Here is a 21,349-nt window from a genome sequence, read left to right as displayed (position 1 = left end):
CATTAGTAATGGATCCACAGTGACCAAATATATGTACATTTATATCTCTGACCCAGAAAAGGATCCACTGTGATCAAGTCTATGTACATTTATAACTCCAACTCAAAGATTCTGACAAGAAAACTCAGGTGATTCTATTGTGAATCTCTTCAGGGTATTTTTTCTCTTTAGTCTAAAATTAAACAAAGAAACAAACAAATATGAAATTAGTTTTCTAAGAATAAGAGATATATTTTTGCTACTGTAATAGAGTAATTAATATTGGCTGCTAAATTTATCAATGGCTTATGTAAGAAATATTACCTCTTGATTACATCACAATCCAACACAGATTATGTGACTTTCTCTGGATTGGTCTCATATAAACCATGGCTGAGTAATCTAGAGGTCTTTCATTTTGTTGCTCCATTACTCCATTTTAAAACCTTTATGGATCTCTTCCAACAGGCTGACAGAACAAAGGGAATTATGACGCTCCTCAGGATATTTGAGGGACCAAGCCTGGAAGCAATGTATTGTTTCCCCAAACTTCCTTTGGCACAACGCTCAGTTACATGGACTAATTATTTTCAAGGAAGGCTGGGTAATGAGAGTTTAGGAAGTTAGTAGTACTAATAGTCTCTGCCATAGCTTTGGTAAGTAAGAAGACAACAAAGAATGTGTAATGGAAATTGAGGCTGAGAACATTAACAATCAATGTCTACTGAGTGCTTCAATATAAGAGTAAAGGTAGAAGTGACTGGTATTTTAGTTATTAAGAATCTTAGTTATTAAGAATCTTAGTTATTAAGAATCTTAGCATTTAACTATTCCAAAGTACTTATTGTACAGATGAGTAAATTGATGTCAATGTCAGTTAATTCATTCTATCCTTCTTCCATTTAACAGACATTTACTGAATGCTCCCTATACGGTAGAATTATAGATAACCAAGCTCTTTGTTTGCATATGTCAAAAAAATGTCATCCCTGCTTTAAAAAAATTCAGAGAATTGCGGCACATCATGAATTGGCAAATACAGCTATCAGATTATGCAGATGGTGTCTGGAAGCACAGAATGAAGAACAACACATTCTACATGAAGAATAGGATTTGGTGATCTGGGACCTGAAAGGAGCATATTCAGTGTTCATAAGTAGGAAGACTTACGCCAACATATCTTGACTGTGCTGGGGGGAAGAAATGCAGATAAAAGATAACACAGGTGAGAAAAGTAGTAAGGAATAAGTGAACTTGGAATAATCAAGAAAAGGCAAATGTTTTAGAATGATTATTGGTCACTGAGTCACGTAAAGTGATTTGGTGAAGCCCCAGGACTCACATTTACACTATAACCTGAACTTAAGCATTTGTTCTTGAGTTTTAGCCCATTTCTCTTCCTTCCTTGGGAAGCAGTGTTTTGAGTAGGTTAAAGCCTGAGCTATGGAACTGGCTTAAATCCTGGATTTTCCATGTTTAATCGTTATTTGTTGAACCTTATCTATATTATCTAAAAACTGAGCATAATAACAACAATTTCTGTAGGTATGCCAGTTGTGAGAAGCACATGAACTAGTGCTAAGAAGTCACTGGTAAAGTTCTTGGTTCACAGTAAACATTCAGTAAATATTTGCATAGCTTAATATAACTACTTATTTTTGTTTGTTAGGCTGCTGAATACAGATACCATGAAATGGGTTGGCTTAAACAATGGGAATTTATTAGCTTACAATTGAAGTGTAGAAAATGTCCAAATCAATGCATCATCAAGGCAATGCTTTCTTTCTGGAGACCATTGCTGGTGATTCCTGGCTTCTCTGCCACATGGCAAGGTACATGGAGATGTCTGCTGGTGTTTGGTGACTCCCTTTTCCTCCAGGTATTGTTGATTTCAAGTTATTGCATCTCTCTCTCTCTCTCTCTCTCTCTCTCTATTTCATTCCATTCTATTTATAAAGGATTCCAGGAATAAGATTAAGACCTATCCTTACAGATTGGGTCAAAAATTAACTGAGGTCACTTCATCAAACGGTCTTACTTAAAATGGGTCCATACCCACATGAATGGTCTAACTTTAAGAACATATTTTCCTGGGGTATATGCAACTCCAAACCACCACACTTTCTAGTAAAGAATATATAATATAATATATAATGCTACCAATTTATGAGACCTTAAATTAAAATTCATAAAAATAATTGTGGCCTCCAATCTATTTCTTAAGACAAAGCAAAAACTAATTCCTACTCATTACATGAATAGTCATTGAAATGTTATATTGAATTATGTCGTTAGTAAGTTAAAACACATTTTATTGCACAGCACCATAGTTGCATTTACCCTTTATTCATTTGGTAAGTGTTCTAGTTTGCTAGCTGCCAGAATGCAATATACCAGAAATGGAATGGCTTTTAAAAAGGAGAATTTAATGAGTTGCTAGTTTACAGTTCTAAGGCTGAGAAAATGTCCCAATTACAACAAGTATAGAAATGTCCAATCAAAGGCATCCAGGGAAAGATATCTTTGTTCAAGAAGGCTAATGAAGTTTGGGGTTTCACTCTTAAGTGGAAGGGCACAAGGTGAGCACAGTCAGAGTTTCTCTTTCGTCTGAAAGGACACATGGCGAACACGGTGTCATCTGCTCGCTTCTTTGCCCCTGGCTTCTGGTTTCATGAAGCTACCCTGGAAGTGTTTTCCTTCTTCATCTCCAAAGGTCACTGGCTCGTGAACTCTCTGCTTCATGGTGCTGCAGCATTCTCTGCTCTCTGTGAATCACTTTCTCCAAAATGTTTCCTCTTTTATAGGACTCCAGTAAACCAATCAAGACCCACCCAAATGGGTATGGACATGTCATCACCTAATCCAGTTTAGCAACTGCTCTTGACTAAATCACATCATCTAGGGAGATGATCTGATCAGTTTCAAACATACAGTATTGAATAGCGATTATTCTACCTTTATGAAATGGGATTTTAATTAAAACATGGATTTTCTAGGGGGCAAATTCCTTTCAAACTAGCACAGTAAGCATTTGTAAAGCTAATAAGTACAAAAACTATACATGGCATAAAATCAAGAAACAATATTATAAAAAAAATTAAGATTTTGATGTAAGGAAGTGTATCTTTTTTTCAATGATCATGAAAGTTAAAGATATGCCAAAAAAAAAGAAAAGAAAAAGAAAAAAACTGTGAAGGACAGGCCACAGTGGCTCAGTGGCAAGAACGCTTGCCTGCCTTACCAGAGGACCCAGGTTCGATTCCTGATGCCTGCCCATGTAAAAAAAAAAAAAAAAGAAAGTTAAAGATATGCCAAACTCTATTGTTCGAGTACACCATTGCCTCTTAACAGATGATGGTGCATTATGCTACTAAGTAAAAGTCATGAAAGACATTTCCAGAAGTGAAGCAGGAACATAGGATCATGACAAAAAACTTGTGAGAAGCAGAGAACTATAGGAGGAAGAGAGCCCATAGAATTATATGAATTTATACTGAATTCTAACTACACTGTGTATTATTTTTGGGCCCTTGTAGTTGTGACAGATCATTAGTTTCTGTGCTAATTCTCCTTATTGTAGAACCCAGGCTAATAATGCATTTTATGTGATAATTTTGTGAAAATCATAGTATTTCTGTGTAATTGTTCTAGGTATATATATTTAACATTAAAATATCTCTAAAATAGGACACAGCCTTACAATAGATATCCTGCCGTAAATTAATTGTTGATGTTTGTTTTTTCTTTCTTAGAAGAACATAAATTAATGATGAGTCTTACAGTTGATGTTGTTTTAGATTTAATGAAAAAGAGTATATGTAGCTCATCCTAGGCCTCAGTGATATGAACAGTTTTATTTCTCTTTTCTTCTCTTTTCCTGTTTTCTCTATGTCATGAATTATTTGGTCATATATAAGCAAGTATGAGTCTGTATGAGAAAAGAAAAATGGGCAATCAAAAAACTACCCAGGGGTGCACAGTTGGGTCAATGGTAGAATGCTCGCCTTCCATGTGGAAGACTGGTTTGAGTTCCTGACCATGCACCCCCCACAAAAAAAGAAACAAAAAACTACCCATGCATTCATCCTAAAAATACATTTTAATGATTAAAATTAAACTCTTTATCAGAGGTGTTTGAATTTGAATTATAGTAAAAATATGCAATTTATATTAAGGTAAATATTTTAGTAAAGTAGAAAAGAAGAGACATTATTTCTTGGAGAATATATAAAGGAAATAGTAGAGGAGGATAGTAATGATAACTCCTTAAATACCCCTGGAAGAATCAGGCTGATACTCCATGAATGGACTTAATTTCTTTTTCTAACTGCTATATTTTTTCTTTTCTTATTTTTTTTTTCTTGTATGTGGGCATGATATTATAAAACTATAGATCCAGATCTAATTTCAAGCTTTCATTTGGCCTATGATTTTAAGATTTCTTGAAACTATTAAGGAACTCTGAACAATTGAAAAAAAAATCCATTTAAATATAAAGCAAAAACTATGCCACAGTGGAGTTATTTTTTTCCAACTTTTAAAAATGTTTTAATGAACAGTTTATTTAAATGCACATTACTCAGAAATATAATATTTAAAGCAGATGAAATCAGAGCTGCTCACATTCAAAAACAGATGCAATGCGCCTACCTCATCTCATTGGTCCCTTCCTTAAACTTTCTCTCTGCCATAATCAGGTTCCTTGGAATGTCCAGGGCACAGCGAGCAAATTACTTCCAGCAAGCATAGATATGATCTGGAATTCTACTGTAAGGGTACAATGCTATTGCGGAATTTGAAACCTTAGTGAAAATGGCTTTAATGTTGTTTTATTTTCTTTTCCTTTTTCTATGATTATTTCATGTGTTCCCAATCCCATTAGAGATTCTAAAAAATTTACATATATTCAGAACAAGGTAATGAAAACACAAAAGATATTTAATGTATTGCACCAATTAAAAGAAAAGAATAGTATTGAGTGTTTAATCACTACAAATGGAGCTACGCTCTTTGGTGATAACTAAAAAAAATGTATTTACCCTGCCGCTTGATAATGAAATAAATAACAACAAAATCATTTAATTTCTGGTTATATTTTGATAAAATTTATGATTCTAAAACTTTCAGTACTCTTGAATTGAAGGATGGTGTCATGGTCAGGTTTATGTGTCCACTTGGCCAGGTGGTGGTCCCTGTTTGTCTGGTTGGGCAAGTGCTGGCCTGTGTGTTGCGATGAGGACATTTCATTGAATTAAATCATGAGCATGTCAACTGCATCCACAGCTGATTCCATTTGTAATCAGCCAAAGGGGAGTGTCTTCTGCAATGAATGATGCTTAATCTAATCACTGGAAACCTTTAAAGGAGGATTCATAAGAGACAATCTCTCTGCTTCGGCTGGCAAGCTTCTCCTGTGGAATTTTTCCAGACCCTCCATTGGAATCGTTGGCTTCACAGCCTGCCCTGAGGATTTTGTACTCTGTGATCCCACGGGCACGTGAGACACTTTAATAAATTTTATAATTGTGAATGTTCCCTGTTGATTCTGTTTCTCTGGAGAACCCTAACTAATACATCTGGTACCAGCAGTGGTTCTTAAGAAACAGAATCTTAAAAATGTTTTTTTTTTTTTTTTTTTATGAATGGTTTTCTACTCTGACTGGACTCAAAGGCAGTAAGGATTCTGATTCCTGTAATCAGAATGATACTGCCAATCCATGGGGTGAGTTGGTGAAAGAGATAGTCAATATATCACTATTCATTCTCCTAATGCTTCACTTGTACGAAGCCAGGCTCTGGGGGATAATGTTTTTGACACCTTTACAAAGTTTGGTGGAAATAAGAGGTATGGAATTGTTGGCTGGTTGTTGTTAGATACACTGGCTACATTAAGGAGTGAAAGGGATAATCTTAAGTATTCAATGAGAAGCTTCAACACTATCTGACAGATGTAGACGTTCCTATGAGGATCCTGAAGGAAAATCTTATTTTCTGTAGCCATAGACTTGAGATCTCTGAAAATCAGACTCAGAATCTTATTGTTAGAGTAACAACTTTACAATGTAAACTGAAACCTCAGTGTTGCATGGTGTCTGCCGATAAAGTAAAGGCACTGATTGGAAAGGAGTGGGACCCTGAAAAATGGGATGGTGACATGTGGATTGATATTGATGTCAGGGGTGAGACTGAAACCCTAGGTCCTGCTGAGTTTTCTTTAGATAACCTTGTAATAGTTTGCCCTAAGGACATATCCACTCCACCTCCAGCCTGCCTTGAGGTGTTAGTGACCCAACCTCCTCCTGAAGGGATTAGCCTTAGAGTAATTAATCCTGTTTCACCAGATGAAACTGTAAATGAAGGCCCTGAAGCAAATGGCTTGGGAGATACTTCTAATTCTTTGCATGACCCACCCCCACCCCTCATTTCTTCCAGACCTATAACTAGACTAACGTCTCAACAGTCCCCTATAAATGAGGTACAAAGTATCACACATGAGGAGGTACATTACACTCCAAAAGAACAGTGTGAGTTTTCCAATTTATATAGACAGAAATCAGGGGAATATGTGTGGCAATGGATTTTAAGGGTGTGGGATAATGGTGGGAGGAATATAAGGCTGAATCAGGCTGAATTCATTGGTATGGGCCCACTAAGCAGAGATTGTGCATTTAATGTTATAGCTCAAGGGGTTAGAAAAGGTACTAACAGTTTGTTTGGATGGTTAGTTGAAACATGGATCAAAAGGTGGCCAACATTACCTGAGGTTGAAATGCCTGAATTGCCCTGGTATAATGTAGATGAGAGAATCCAGAGGCTTAGAGAGATTGGGATGTTAGGGTGGACTTAGCATGCAAAGCCTGCTCTTACACCCCAAGAATATCTAGAGGATGCACCTTTTACCAGAACAGTTAGAAATAAATTTGTGAGACTAGCACCATCATCCCTGAAGAACTCTGTGGTTGCACTTCTCTGTAGGTCAGATATTACTGTAGGAACTGCTGTCACTGAGCTGGAATCCTTAAACACAATGGGGATAATGGTATCCCGAGTTGGCAGAAGCCAGGTGGCAGCACTTAATTGCCAAAGACAGGGTAGATGTGGTAATTATAATAGACAGCAAACTCAAAGCAGGCGTCAAAATTATATGACTTGCAGAGATTAGTGGCATTGGCTAATAAATCATGGAGTACCTAGAAATACAATAGAAGGACAGTTTACTAAATTCCTTTTCAAGCTGTACAAACAAAATACTTCTAGGTCTTTTGACCTAAATTACAACCTGAATTACAAAAACACAGAGTCACGGCCCTTTAATCAATTTCCAGACTTGAGACAGTTTACAGACTGAATGCTTAACCATGAGCCACCAAGTTACCATCAATGAATGAAGGGGAGGCCAGTTACCTTTGGGGGAGAACCCTGTTACACTGACACAAATTTATACTGTTAATCTCCCTCCAGGCTTTCCCCAAGGAGACCGACGGCCTTTTACCAGGGTAACTGTGCATTGGGGAAAAGGAAATGATCAGATATTTTGGGGATTGCTAGACATTGCTTCAGAAGTGACATTAATTCCAGGGGACACAAAACGTCATTCTGGTCCACCAGTAAGAGTGGGGGGTTATAGCGGCCAGGTGATCAATGGAGTTGTAGCTCAGGTCTGTCTCACAGTGGGTCCAGTGGGCCCCTGGACCCATCCTGTAGTTATTTCCCCAGTTCCAGAATTTATAATTGGTATAGACATACTGAGCAACTGGCGGAATTGCCACATTGGCTCTCTAACTCATGCAGTGAGGGCTATTTGGTGGGAAAGGCCATGTGGAAGCCACTAGAACCACCCCTACTGAGCAAAATAGTAAATCAGAAGCAATACTGGGTTCCTGGAGGGATTGCAGAGATTACTGCTACTCTTAAGGACTTGAAGTGTTCAGGGGTGGTGATTCCCAGCACATCCCCATTCAACTCTCCTATTTGGCCTATTCAGAAAACAGATGGGTCTTGAAGGATGACAGTGAATTATCATAAACTCAACCAGGTGGTAACTCCAATTGCAGTTGCTTCTCCAGATGTGGTATCATTGCTTGAGCAAATCAGTACATCCCCTGGTACCTGGTATGCAGCTATTGATCTGGCAAATGCTTTTTTTTTCAATAGCTATTAGTAAGAACCACCAGAAACAGTTTGCTTTCAGCTGGAAAGGTCAGCAATATGCTTTCACTGTCCTAACACAGGGGTATATCAACTCTCCAGCTCTATGTCAAAATCTTGTCCTCAGGGATCTTGATCATTTCTCCCTCCCACAAGACATCACACTGGTCTGTTATATTAATGATATCATGTTGATTGGACCTAGTGAGCAACAAGTAGCAACTACTCTAGACTTGCTGGTAAGGCATTTGTGTGTCAGAGGATGGGAGATAAATCCAACAGAAATACAGGGGCCTTCCACTTCAGTGAAATTTCTAGGTGTCCAGTGGTGTGGGGCACATCGAGATATCCCTTCTAAGATGAAGAATAAATTGCTGTATCTTGCCCCTCCTATGACCAAAAAATAGGCACATCTGGTTGGTCACTTTGGATTTTGGCAACAACGTATTCCTCATTTGGGTGTGCTACTCAGACCCATTTATTGAGTGGCCAGAAAAGCTACTTTTGAGTGGGGACCTGAATAAAAGGAGGCTCTGCGACAGGTCCAGGCTGCTGTACAAGCTGCTCTACCACTTGGGCCATATGATCCAGCAGATTCAATGGTGCTAGAAGTGTCAGTGGCAAATAGAGATGCTGTTTGGAGCCTTTGGCAGGTCCCTATAGGAGAATCACAACGCAGACCCTTAGGATTTTGGAGCAAGGCCTTACCATCTGCTGCAGATAACTACTCTCCTTTTGAGAAACAGCTTTTAGCCTGCTACTGGGCCTTAGTAGAGACTGAATGCTTAACCATGGGCCACCAAGTTACCATGAGACCTGAGTTACCTATCATGAGCTGGGTGTTATCTGACCCACCAAGCCATAAAGTTGTGCATGCACGGCAGCACTCTATTGTAAAATGGGAATGGTATATGCTAGATAGGGCCAGAGCAAGTCCTGAAGGCACAAGTAAGTTACATGAAGAAGTGGCCCAAATGCCCATGGTCTCCACTCCTGCCACATTACCTTCTCTTTCCGAGACCAAAGCAATGGCCTCTTGGGAAGTGAATTGACTAAAAAAGAGAAAACTCGGGCCAGGTTTACAGATGGTTCAGCATGATATGCAGGTACAACTCAAAAATGGACAGCTGCAGCATTACAACCCCTTTCTGGGGTGTCCTTGAAAGACGGTGGTGAGGGGTAATCCTCCCAGTGGGTAGAACTTTGAGCAGTGCACATGATTGTTCATTCTGCTTGGAAGGAAAACTGGCCAGAAGTGCATTTGTAGACTGACTCATGGGCTGTTGCTAATGGTTTGGCTGGATGGTCAGGGACTTAGAAAGACCATAATTGGAAAATTGATGACAAAGAGTTCTGGGAAAGAAGTATGTGGATAGACCTTTCTGAGTGGGATAAAAACATGAAGATATTTGTGTCCCATGTGAATGTGCACCAGAGTGTGATTTCAGAAGAGGAAGGTTTTAATAATCAAGTGGATAAGATGGCCCGTTCTGTGGATACCAGTCAGCCTCTTTCCACAGCAACTCCTGTTATTGCCCAATGGGCTCATGAACAAAGTGGTCATAATGGTAGGGATGGAGGTTATGCATGGCCTCAGCAACATGGACTCCCACTTACCAAGGGGGACATGGCTACAGCTTCTGCTGAGCGCCCAATCTGCCAACAGCAGAGACCTACACTCAGCCCCCGATATGGCACCATTCCCCGAGGTGACCAGCCAGCTACATGGTCACAGGTGATTACATTGGAACACTCCCTTCATGGAAGGAGCAGCAATTTGTTCTAACTGGAATAGACACATACTCTGGATATGAGTTTGCTTTCACTGCATGCAATGCTTCTGCCAAAACTACCACCCATGGGCTTACAGAATGCCTTCTCCATCATCATGGTATTCCACATAGCATTGCTTCTGATCAAGGAGCACACTTCACAGCAAATGAAGTATGGGAATGGGTACATGCTCATGGAATTCTCTGGTCTTACCATGTTCCCCACCATCCAGAAGCAGCTGATTTGATAGAACGGTGGAATGGCCTTTTGAAAACTCAATTAAGGTGTCAACTAGGTGGCAATACCTTGAAAGGCTAGGGTAATGCTCTCCAGGAAGCTGTATATGCTCTGAATCAGCATCTACTTTATGCTGTTGTTTCTCCCATAGCCAGGATCCATGGATCCAGGAACCAAGGGTAGAAATGGGAGTGGTACCAATCACTATTACCCCTAGTGATTCACTAAGAAAAATTTTACTTCCTTTCCCTGAGACCCTGAGCTTTGCTGGTCTACAGGTTTTTGTTCCAAAATGGGGAGTGCTTCCACTAGGAGAAACAACAATGATTCCATTGAACTGTAGTCTAAGACTGCCACCTGGTCACTTTGGGCTACTTATGCCACTAGATCAACAAGCCAAGAAGGGTATTACATTATTGTCTGGGGTGATTGACACTGAATCTCAGGAGGAAGTAGGACTGCATTGTGCAATGGAGGCAAAGAAGAGTTTTCTTGGAATAAAGGAGATCCCCTAGGGCGTCTGTTAGTACTACCATGTCCTGTGATTAAAACCAATGGAAAACTGCAACAGCCCAATCCAGGCAGGACTACCAATGGGTCTGAAACTTCAAGAATGAAGGTTCTGGTCACCCAATCAGGCATAGAACAATAGCCAGCTGAAGTGCTTGCTGAGGGTAAAGGGACCATGGAATGGGTAGTGGAAGAAGGTAGTGATAAATATGAACTTCAACCACATGATCAGTTATAGAAACGAGGACTCTAATGCCATTTTGTTCATGTTATGCTAGTTCAGTTGTGAAATATTAAGTTTAAGAATGAATATTACTCAAGGATTTGCACCCTATTCTGGAGAGATTTAGTGGGTTTCCAGTTATATGCAGGACAGTTGAGTATTGTTAGGTGAAAGAAAACGTGTGTGCTTTATTGTTTTTTATTTAGAAATTAGGTATGGTTTAAAGTGGTATGTACAGCTGCCAAGTTGATGAATGGTGGACTGTCATGGTCAGGTTCATGAGTCAACTTGGCCCAGTGGTGGTACCTGTTTGTCTGGTTGGGCAAGTGCTGACCTGTCTGTTGTGATGAGGACATTTCATAGAATTAGATCATGATCATGTCAGCTACATACACAGCTGATTTCATTTGTAATCAGCCAGAGGGGAGTGTCTTCTGTAATGAGTGATGCTTAATCTAATCATGGGAAACCTTTTTAGGAGGATTCAGAAGAGACAGTTTCTCTTTCTGCTTCGGCTGGTGAGCCTCTCCTGGGGAGTTCGTCCAGACTCTCCATCAGAATCATCGGCTTCATAGCCTGCCCTGCAGATTTTGGATTCTGCGTTCCCATGGGCATGTGAGACACTTTAATGAATTTCATATTTGTGAGTGTTCCCTGTTGATTCTGTTTCCCTAGAGAACCCTAAGTAATACAGATGGTATCAAGTCTTTGAAACTTAAAAATCAGTAGTCCTGCCAAAAGATGAAATAAAATAAAATCAGTAGCCTTTGTAGATTGAATATAGATAGTAATTTGCTCTCTAAAATATTAACAATCCTTCAATATTCAGGTTAGCTTTTAAATGAATTCTAGTTTGCTTTATTGGTGAGAGTCCCTTGTAAAACAATAACCAATTGGCATTAAACTGTAAGAGAAAATGAACTTTTTACAGGATTTTCATTTATTATTGGTCATGCCAAGTAGCACACACTTTCCTTCTCTCTGAAATTTGAGATTACAAAATAGCATATTGCAACTCATTGTATAGGTATTTACTAAAATGTGTTCAACCTCTATCTTTTATAATGCCTATTCTAGTTAACACTACTTTGTTAAAACAAAGCAGGCAAATAACAGAGGGATAAACTGAAACCTTGAATATGCAATTAAAGCTAGATTAGTAAAAATCAGAATAATGAAAGTTTTAATAAAGATTGTTTAATACATATGATTTACCATTTGTTTCTGAAAATCAAGTCTAAAGTGTTAATATTTGACAGTATTATATGATCTATATCAACTCATATGACATGCTATGCAGATAGACACATAGTAGATATTAAATTCAGAACTATATACACTATCTGGAGATGTTTTCAATTAGAACATTTTCTAATTTTACTTTCACCTTCATGTTTTAGAATGAAGGGCAAATTCTTAATCTATATTTATTACCATTCATTTACATTCTCACTTTATCATATTTTCCTTCCAATTTCAGGATGGTTCCTATGAATAAAAGCAAAATAAACATGAATGTACATGGGCACACATGTGCATGTAAACACACACATATACAGAGAGAGAGAGAGCGATAAATATTAGAAGTTCCTAATTATTAGTTATTATAATTAACTAATAACACATAAATAGTGTATGTCGCTATAGGAAGATGGCTAATAATGTATTTTCTGTATTTTAAAATTAACTTGAAAATTTATTTTATATTAAGAAGAATAATTTCATTTCTTTATTTGTACTACTGCTACAAAAACATTTAAAGATTTGTGTACATATTTTCATAAACACAGAAGAAGACAGAGGCACAGCAAAAGGTACTAACAAACAATTCAAAAATAAAATATCTATAAACATTCATATATTTCTTTAGTAAAAATTTTCAAATGGATTTTCAGAGCTTACAAATGTAGGGTTTATTGCTTTGAATTAGGAAAGCTGCACTGAAATAAAATAGCATGAAACCTACAACATATGAGGAAATCTTTAGGGAATACCCAAACTATAAGATATGATTGTATTGCTTTCTTGCCTTTATGTCTAACGTACATTAGCAATGTATATTCTCACATATTTAGCATGGAAAAGATCTGCCTTTTCTCTGTCCTTTTTTTCAGAGGGCTTAAATATGATTGGTTTCATATGAAATTGTTGTCTTGTATTCCCAAGTGTTTTAGTTTCCTGGTTGCTAATACAAAAAAATATACAATCATTTGGCTTGTACAATGGGAATTTATCGACTCAGTTTCAGAGACTGGAAGGCTTGCCGCTTTTTGAGTTTGCTACATTTTGGCTGGTCAGCACCTTTGAGTTTGCTTGGCTCTACCTTCACATAGCAATGTATATGGCAGCATCTTTTCCTTTCTTTCTCAGTTTCTGATGACTTCCTGCTGCCACCCCCACCCCCCATTTCCCTGTTCTCTCTCTCTGTTTGTTTATAAAAGTCTCCGGTAACCTTGATTAAAGCCCAAACTGATATAGCTGGGCCACACTTTAACTGAAGTAATATCTTCAAGGGGTCCTATTTACCCTTGGGTCCAAACTCACAGTCCCAGGGCTTGAGACCTGAATAGGTTTTTGGTGGGGGACATGATTCAATCCTGAATACTAGAGATTTGTTTACTACTTTAGGTCTGATTTTTTGTAACTCTACACTAAGCTTTCTCTTTGTCTTTTTGTCCTCTTCTCTCTGCTAAAAAACATATTTATTCTTTGAAATCCGTTGAAGTATCAAATCTAGGTAATCCTTATTAAAATTGAACACAGTTCACTGAAGTTACATGAGGATTTTCCGGGTCCCAAAATAGTAATTCCTTCATTTATGAGTACAGTTCAGAAAAACAAAACTAACTGGTTCTAAATGTTGCATTAATTAAATTTAACAGCTGCAAATGCTGTTTTCTAGGAATGAAGAGCCAGGCAGTTCTCTTTGGTTGCTAAGAAAGTCATTCTTATACCTATGTATAATAATCAATTCCTTCCTGAAAGAACCACATTCTTGTGGAGAAGTAGACTTGAGGTAGGACTGAATAGTCCTTGTTACACTCCATTTACTTCATTTAACTAGAAAAGTGTCAGTAGCTCCTTTCTAGTCTTAGGATATACTTGAAGAGGACACTGTAATAAATTATGTTGAATAATACTAACGTGGACAGAGAAATGTTAAGCACTGTTGCTAACTTAACTTTAGATCAAAAATAAATAAGTACTTATTTCCCAAGGAGCATTTATTGATGCATGAGATAATTGGGTTAAAATGTAAAACCTGCTACATATATGTCTTGGCATGATAATTAAGATTGAAAGCTTATATGGAGCAAAATTTAAGACAGTTGTGTGTTTAATTAGGAATTACCTTGCTGTTTCTTTTGAGAATGTGTGTTCCAAATGTTTATGGAAAATAACTCATTTAGTTCTCATCACACACACACACATACACACACAAACACACACAGCTTGTTTTAAGCTATAGCCTAGCAAGTATAGGGCTTCAGAGTAAAATTTTAGTATATTAAAATATATCACCTTATAAAGTTAGAGTTTTATAATCAAAATAAAATTTTTAATTCGAAGTATTTGTATTAATATTTTAAAGAAGAATTTTGAAACATAGAAGAAAATAAAACTTACTTTGAAATATATGACAATGAATGAAACTTAATTGCATCTGTAAATATAATTTAATTCTCATCTCGCAAAAATTAGGGTAAGTTTATTTTTGTGCTAAAATAATAATTTCTACATCAAGAATGAGTTTCCCTTTTGCCCCAAACAACCCACAGGTTAAGCATGTCCAGTTACTTCATTTGCATGTTTGGGATTTCTTTTAGGAAATACGTTAGGTATGAAATAATTTTATTGAAAGATACATAGTAAAATTTTAGCAGATGACTTGCTCTTTGTGGCAGCAATATGAAGGGAAAAAGACTGAAACATTATGAGAACAATTAATCAGAATTTAAATATGTCCATTGTGGGCACCACAAGTTCAGACTTCCCTCCTTGGATTAATTTTTATAAAACTGATCTATTTGAACCAAAGTAGCAAGCAAGGTAGCCCCTTGTATATCTATGGATCTATCTATTAATACACTGTAACCCTGGATTACCCCAAATAAACAAATCCAGTAATGGTAAGTGATCCAGCAACATTCAAATGCAGCTTTATGTTCAAGACTGATCCATCCCCAAAGGATCCTTAAATCTTTAGAAAGACCATGTTACTAATCCTAGGTGTTAGCTTTTAAGTTTGCAAAATGTTACTTCAATACATATTCTTGAATAATGCAGATTCCAGTTAATAATGAATTGAGTTCTTCTGCTAAAACTTTGATTATATAGATGATAAAAGTGATGGTTTAAACTAAAATTTAAATCTTTCGTTGTGAGCTATGTGAGAGGAGTTTCTCCAATGAAGTAGAAGTCAAACCAGTTTGAAATTACTTTGGAATCGTTTTCCACGGAGAGAACACATTTTAAAGAAATCTCTTTGACTATCAAAACCAAGTAATATGCATATTTGTTAAAGTCAGCTTTTTAATTTTTTTATTTTAAACTAGTCAAATGGATACTAATATGGCACATAAGTTGCTTTATAGTTAAATACTGTATTCATTATCTGTTTTTGTGTAACAAATTACCCTAAAACTTAACAACTTAAACAGCACACATCTATTGCTACTGGTCAAGCATCTGGGCATAGCTTAACTGGACTCTGTACTTCAGTGTTTCTCACAAAGTGTAATTGATGTATCAGTTGGGCCATACTCATCTCAAAGCTTCAATGGGCAAGGGTCCACTTCCAAGTTCACATAGCTGAAAGTTGGTTTACTGAACTACTCTGCCCTCTGTTCGTTACCACATCTCCATTATGGAAGCTTTCTTCATCAAAGTATTCAAAGACAAGCAGAAAACAGAGCAAGTTTGCTATCAAGGGATAAAAGTCACAATCTTTCCTAAGCTAATCATGAAGTGACATATTACTACTATTATGGCATTCTGTTAGTTAAAAGTAACTATATCTGGGCAATGCAACAGTGGCTTAATGGCAGAATTCTAGCTTGCCATGCAGGAGACTCAGGCTCATTTCCTGGTGCCTGCCCATGTAAAAAAATTAATTAATTAATTAATAATAATAAAAATAAAAGTAACTATGCCTATACCACACTCAAGGAGAGGGATTGAAAAAAGGATGTGGATATCCAGAGGTCTTCATTGTTGAGGGCAACCCCTTAAGTTGTAAATTGTCTTTTACAGTTTGTTTGCATATACTTTACAGATATTCTCACATCATTATTAAAGAATTTTTATTGAAACAAAAAAATTGAAGCTAAAATATTAAGTGAAATTTCTAATCATAACATTATAATGGATTCAATAGAGCAGAATAATGTAGTAGAGGTTGTAAAGAGCTACTTAAAAGAACCTGTCTCTTGGTAAAGAGAACCAAATGAAGTATTCTCTTTTTTTGGCTGTCAAAACTATTGCAATACAGTTGTCTATTAGCCCCAAGAGGCTTTAGTACTGATTGATGTGAATTTAAAAGGATTATACTTGGATAGATTGCTCTAATGTGATATGGATTCTGCTAAAGTAGCATTTATGCATTTAGCTGAGCCTACCAAAAGTAAAGAAAAAACTGCAGAAATAACAGATATTAGCCTGTGATTGAAAAATTATTATTATTATTTAATGCAAGAAATGCACACCATGTTCCATGAAATTTTTCTGAAATAAAAAAGATTCTGAAATAAATATTTCAGAAACATTAACTGACTTTACTCAGACAATAACCCCATAGAGTAGATATTAATTACTATTTTCAATCTACAAATGAAGAAACCAGCACAAAGAGAGGCTAAATAACTTGCTAAGACATAACAAACTCGACTTGAACACAGGCGGTTTGGCCCTAGTCTTCGGAAAACCACATATGCTGACATTATTTAATAACATTTATTAGAAACTTATGATGTGCTACATGATGCTTCTGGTTAATTATCATAATATTCATATGATGAAGGAACTGTTATTGTATCAATAAAATGACAAAGTAGGAGGACAAGGAGCAATCCAAAGCCAGAGAGCTAATAAATTTATTATCTATTTCTGCATAACCACAAAACCTAATGGCTTAAAATAACATACATGCATTATTTCACACTTTCTGGTGGTCAGGCGCTGGGTACAAGCTTAGAGAATAGAAGAAGAAAATATTAAAAGATATTTCTTAAATTTAAGTCAAATTATTTAATTATAATTTCTCTAAGCAAGGAGTTAAATGAAAAAATGTTAGTTAATAGATTAGATTTATCTGGCTTAATATAACTGTTCTGGATTATTAACATAAAGATTCAAGTACTAAAAAGATTGAAAATGTAAATTTATATAACTAGAACTGAATCGAGGAGAGCGTAGCTTATGAATAGTTAGCAATTTAAGTAGTAAAACCGTTGTTAATTTATTTTCATTGTATGGAGTTGGCTAAAATCAACTCTGGATATGCAGCTGTAGATCCTTAATTAAGAACTGAAAATAATTCATGTTTTACTTCATAATATGCATAGTGTTTTGTAACTTTGCAATTTTGTCATAATTTTGACGTCTAGAAACAAGTTATGTACCATCTGAGAGTAACATGGAGATTTGTTTTTCCCTTTACCACTATAACCTTCAGTGTGCATTTTCTAAGAACAGGCAAATTTTCTTATATAAGCACACCATAATATCAAAATTAGAAAAAAAGTCCAAATATACTTTATAGATTTAATGGATTTTTTTCATCCATGACTGGAATCCACTCCAGGATAACACACTGTATTTTGTTACCACGTATCTTTCGTCTTCTTATTCTGGAACAGTATTTTATTCTTTCATTTTCCTTTGCTGACTTTGCAGACCACATTCCAGTAGTCTAAAGCAGACTACAAACCAGTTATTTGTAGAAAGTTCTCCCGTCTGTCTTATATTTATTCATGATTAGTTTCTGGTTCTGCATTTTTGGGCAGGGATGCCACAAACGTGATACCATGTGCACCATATCTGGAAATACATGTTGATATTCCCCAATATTGGTGATATCAAATGATCATTTGCATAAAGTAATAAATACTAGGACTTTTCATTGTAAACATATTATTTTCTCTTTTACTAACGAGTAAACTGTGGAGAGATAATTTGAGATTATGTGATTATCCAGTTCCTCATCAAATTTTCTTTTGCTAGTTTTATCATCCATTGAGAAATTTCTGTCTTCGATATTCTTCCTATATTTTGTACTTGACATTCTATTATAAAGAAATGCTTCGCAACTCCTCATTCATTGTGTCTGTGTTTGTGTGTGTATGCGTGTGAGTGTAGATTCATGGATACTTTTTCTCAGAAATATAATCTGTTTATTTATTACTAAAATGTCTATCTGATGAGTTATTCTGGCATTTTGAAGTATTGGTCTAGGTGAGTAGCTCTGGTGAATGCTCCTTGTCATCAAGGTTACTTTTCCTGCTCTTAGTGCAGCCATTCCAGCTTTCGTACTCTGAAAGTTTACAAACATTTCGATTTCCATTCCTTTGCTTTTGACTTATCATTTCCTTATAGGTATTTAAAATGGAATGCTAGGGAAGAAATACAATGTTTAGGTTGTATCTTTCATCCAGTCATAAAGCTGTTCTAACTTAATTCATTTTTAATTAGTACAATTATTGATATAGTTTGATTATATCAATCATTTTCCTAGACACTTCCTTTTTTGTGTGCTTTTGTTCCATGCTTCTTTTCCAACTTTTCCAGTTTTTTAGGGGGAGGATTATCTTTTATTTTTCTTTTTTAACTCTAACATTTGAATTCTTGTATTGGCCCTTGGCTATCCTTCTTTGCATTATCTTTTTGTCATTGCTTTAGGGGTAAACTAACCTTACCATCTCATTTTAATTTGAGTAAGCATATTATTATTTCTACATTATAATTTCATCCTCCCAATCTTTATGTTATTGTTTTTATATATACCATATTTACCAAGGATATAAGCCCTAAATAAATAGTTTTTTTTTGCTTTAACCTATTATATATTTTAAGATACTAAGAAAAAAATAAAATACATATTAGATTTTACATTTACCTATATACTTATCTGATTTTTACTATTCCAAGTGCTCTCCTTTAAAATCTGTAGCTCATATTTTCATCTGGCATCATTTTCATTCAACTTGAATAACATCCTTAAGCATTTCTTTTTTAAAAAATATGTTTATTGATAAATCTTAGCTTACAAACATTTCATACATTGTGTCCAATCAATAGCTCACAATATCATCACATAGTTGTATATCCATCACCATGATAATTTTTAGAACACTTGCATCATTCAGAAAAACAAATAAAAGGAAAAAAAAACTAGTACATACCATACCCCTTGCCCCTCCCTCTCATTGATCACTAGAATTTCCATCTACACAATTTATTTTAAACTTTGTCCTCCCCTTTATTTTAAATTTTTTATCCATAATTTTTACTCATCTGTTCATACATACCTTAGGTAAAAGAAGCAGTTAGACAAGCGGTTTTCATAATCACAGAGTCACATTGTAAAAGCTATATCTTTATACAATCATCTTCAAGAATCAAGGGCAATGGAATACAGGTCAACAGTTTCAGGTACTTCCCCCTAGCCACTCCAATACACCATAAACTAAAAAAGAATATCTATAAAATGCTTAAGAATAACCTCAATAATAACCTCTCAACTCTGAAATTTCTCAGCCACTGAGACTTCATCCTTTTGGTCAAGAAGGCTTTCTCAATCCCTTGATGCTGGTTCTCAGCTCATTCCGGGATTTATTCCCATATTGCCAGGGAGATTTTTGCCCCTGGAGAGTCGTGTCTCACGTGGTGGGGGAGGGCAGTGAGTTCACATGCTGCATCAGTTTAGAGAGAGGTAGGTCATGTCTAAGCCACCCAGAGGTTCTCAGGGGGTGACTCTTAGGCCTAATTTTAACTAGGCTTAGCCTCTCCTTTGCAAGAATAAGTTTCATGGGGGCAAACCCCAGGATCACAGGCTCAGTCTATTGATTTGGTTGTCTTCACTGCTAGTGAGAATATCAGAAATTCTGCAAATGGGTAAGTTGAATATTTCCTGTCTTCTCCCTAGTGCCCCAAAGGGACCTTACAAATATTTCTTTATTCACTACCCAAATTACTCTGGGATTGTTGGGGCAATTGTTAGTATGTTGGGGCATCATACTAACCTCAACAAACCAAAAAAGTTTCATGCTCTATTCAAGATTCCATGTACTTATGGTGTTCAACTAAACTGATCATACAGTTTATATTGGGAAATTCATTACTAAAAAATACAAATTTTTCAAAAATAAACATCTTTCCTTTTGGTCTCACACAGAAATTGAAATTTTAAAATATGAATGATATCATCCTTTACCCTGTATTCTGATTTACCTTAATCCTGTCCAGATCAGCTTCATTCATATCTCTACTAGAAGTCAGATCACTTTTTTAACTTTTTGAACAGTCCCTGTATGGGATACTAATGACTTTAATAGCTTCAGAGCTCTAATTCTGAGTCTCAGGTGTCACATAAATACCTGAAGTTTCTGAGAACCATGAGATTATAAAAAACAGCTCAAAACCTCAGAATTTAGAAATAACAGCTACAACTCCTGAATATATGTGACTGCTGTAAGAGCTTACAATCTAGGACCCTTTATAATAGGCCCCGACCTAATAGCCCGTGCTCTCAAATTCACTTCACTGAGTTGTTATATTACGGTTAGTCCACAAGAGTGAACTTCTGCAATCAGTCCTGCTACACAATCTGTATTCCTTCAGCACCAATTGCCTAATCTCTACCCTATTTCTGCCTCCTGATAAACTGTGTTCTTAACTTCAATTTTCCGAGTTTGCTCGTGTTAGTTCATATTATTGTGACCATAACAGTATTTGTACTTTTGTTTCTGACTAATTTCATTCAGCATTATGTCCTCAAGTTTCATCCATGCTTTTACATACTTCATGAATTTATTCTGTCTTACAGCTACATAATATTCCATCACATGGATATACCACAGCTTGTTTAGACACTCATCTGTTGATGGACATTTGGGTTGTTTCCATCTCTTGGCAATTTTAAATAATGCTGCTATAAACATAGGTGTTCAAATGTCCAATTGTGTCCTTGCCCTCAGGTCCTCTGAGCATATACCTAGTAATGGGATTGCTGGATCATGTGGCAATTCTATACTTACTTTACTGAGGGACTGCCAAACTGCCTTACAGAGTGGTTGGACCACTTTACATTCCCACCAATAGTGGATAAGTGTGCCTCTTTCTCTACCTCCTCTTCAGCACTTGTTTTTTTTTCTTTTTTTTTTTTTTTGATAATGGTCATTCTAGTAGGTTTCAGATGATATCTCATTGTGATTTTGATTTGCATTTCCCTAATAGCCAATGTAGTTGAACATCTTTTCATGT

General features: G+C 36.3%; 2 long non-coding RNA genes across 2 annotated transcripts in view; one reads left to right on the top strand and one right to left on the bottom strand.

Annotated features, from left to right (window-relative positions):
• Positions 1-73: 73 nt before the first annotated feature.
• Positions 74-447, bottom strand: LOC143663649 (uncharacterized). Its single transcript, XR_013166091.1, has 2 exons — positions 304-447; positions 74-172 (listed from the first exon to the last, which is right to left on the bottom strand). It is a non-coding gene; the product is annotated as an uncharacterized LOC143663649 (long non-coding RNA).
• Positions 167-21,349, top strand: part of LOC143663651 (uncharacterized) — a 29,947-nt gene continuing 8,764 nt past the window's right edge. Inside the window, exons 1-3 of the long non-coding RNA XR_013166092.1 lie at positions 167-635; positions 889-1,204; positions 1,649-1,858. This is a non-coding gene — a long non-coding RNA (uncharacterized LOC143663651). The remainder of the gene's footprint in view (positions 636-888; positions 1,205-1,648; positions 1,859-21,349) is intronic.

Source organism: Tamandua tetradactyla, chromosome 19 (genome assembly GCF_023851605.1).
Source record: "Tamandua tetradactyla isolate mTamTet1 chromosome 19, mTamTet1.pri, whole genome shotgun sequence".
Taxonomy (NCBI): Eukaryota; Metazoa; Chordata; class Mammalia; order Pilosa; family Myrmecophagidae; genus Tamandua; species Tamandua tetradactyla.
The sequence above is the reverse complement of the archived record's forward strand: the minus strand, read 5'-3'. Positions and strand labels throughout refer to the sequence as shown.